The following is a 1838-nucleotide window of genomic DNA, read 5'->3' as shown; positions in this document are numbered from 1 at the left end:
CGTTTATGCATGTATATTATGTGTGCTTAGTATTTTCCCCCAGTTGAAAGCAAATGTATATAAAGGAAAGGATTATGTAAAGATTGCTGCTCTAAATGCATCACTTACTAATCTAAACTTATGAATGGAAGACTACCTTTCTGTGAGGAAAGGCAGAAAGACTGATGCAGCCATGAGAATTCCCTGTGTACTTTTCTTCCTCATTTAACTTTGCATTCTGAAGAAGAGGTGGTGCAGGAAAGAAATAAGTTCTTGAAGCATCTCAACAAAGCAGCTCAACCCACCTCTGAAATGTGAAGCAGCTTGATTATAACTCACCCCAGGTTCTCGTGCCCTTAGGTTTGGTGTTTGCTTTTAGTTTTGAATGTAGTGTTGTCAGTAGCAGACTGGTTTCAGGCATACTCTGTCTCTACCTGCTATGCATCTTGTGTGTTGTGGTTAGTAATTAATATCGGAGAACCTGAGACTAAACTGCATCTCTCCACCAGCTACACTGTTGTGTGCTTAATACCAGTGATGAATTCTGCCTACCTCCTTTCAAAGAGCTTGGGTAACCCAGCTCATTCCCGACAGATTTATCCCCATTGTACTGCCCAGTGTGGCTCAGGTACTGTAAGTATTTCCAAAATAATAATAAATGTCTAATGAGGCCATGAATACTAAATTGTGAAGCACTGGAAATCAGATCACTTCACAAGTATATGTGGAATGGGAAGAGCAGAAAGCTTGAGTGCTTGATCTGGGACCATCAGAGGGGTGGCCTAGCAGTTTGGTTGTTAGAGACAAGTATGGATGGAGATCAGTTGGGTGAAATACTTCCCTTATACTGCCAGAGGTACATGTATTTTTCTCATCCTGAGTTCCAGAAGTTAGATAGGATAAGGCAGATATCCGGACTCTCTGAGTAGTGATGAAGATAGAGTGGTGAGTTCAGATGTTAATTCTCCTATTTATCTTAAACACCTACTGTTGAAAGCAATGGATTGCCTGCTGAAAGGACCCATTTCTTCAAGATGACTGGCTTAAACTATACAAACACCTTTTGGGTGGCCACAGCAGCAGCGAATGACTTTGTGATGAACGGGAAGTTTAAACAGTGGGAAGACAAGGAGAGATAACACCAACCACAGAGTGATTCATTACAGCCAAATGGAAAAGAGCCTTTTTAGCCTCCCCTGATCTTTTCAAACCCCACTCTGTTCAGTGTTATGCACTGCTGCTCCTTTTCGGTGGGTGCTTCTCAAATAGGAGGTTACTTGACATAACTGGGTTACAGCAGCTCCACTGGTGTGAGGGACATTCCCAGTTCCAGGTGTGTTTGCCTGAGGAAACACACGGGTGTCTGTGAGGGGTGGTGAAAGGCAATCTGTTCAGAGGCCAGCTCAGCTCCTGGTGAGGAGCCTGACAGTGCTCAGTAAGAAGACTGAAATATAGGAAGCACAGAAGCTATACAGACCAGTTGGAGAGTGTCACTTGGTGGCTAAGCCACTGGCAAGGAGGAAACACACATGACAATGTGTAAGAGGCTTTCTGAGGAGCTGACGACTGGGTAGGCACATCTGAGCATGGTGAAGGAGGAAGGAACTAGGTGATCTTTAAGATCCCTTCCAGCTGTAACCGTTCTCTGATTCTGTGATCCTGAGACGGTGCTGATGAGTAATCCCACTTGAATCCCACTTGAGTCTTTCATGGCACCAAACCCAACAAAAAATATCATGATACCACCAAGTGCTCCAGATCTGTTAAACAGATTTGAGAAGAATTATGTCGAAAAAGGCTTCTAATGGTGGCACATTTTGAGTCATCTAACATAAATGATTATGGTATCAAACATACAA

The sequence above is a fragment of the Nestor notabilis genome, unplaced genomic scaffold (assembly GCF_000696875.1).
Source record: "Nestor notabilis isolate BGI_N333 unplaced genomic scaffold, ASM69687v1 scaffold9854, whole genome shotgun sequence".
Lineage (NCBI taxonomy): Eukaryota > Metazoa > Chordata > Aves > Psittaciformes > Psittacidae > Nestor > Nestor notabilis.
Note: the sequence above shows the minus strand (reverse complement) of the source record.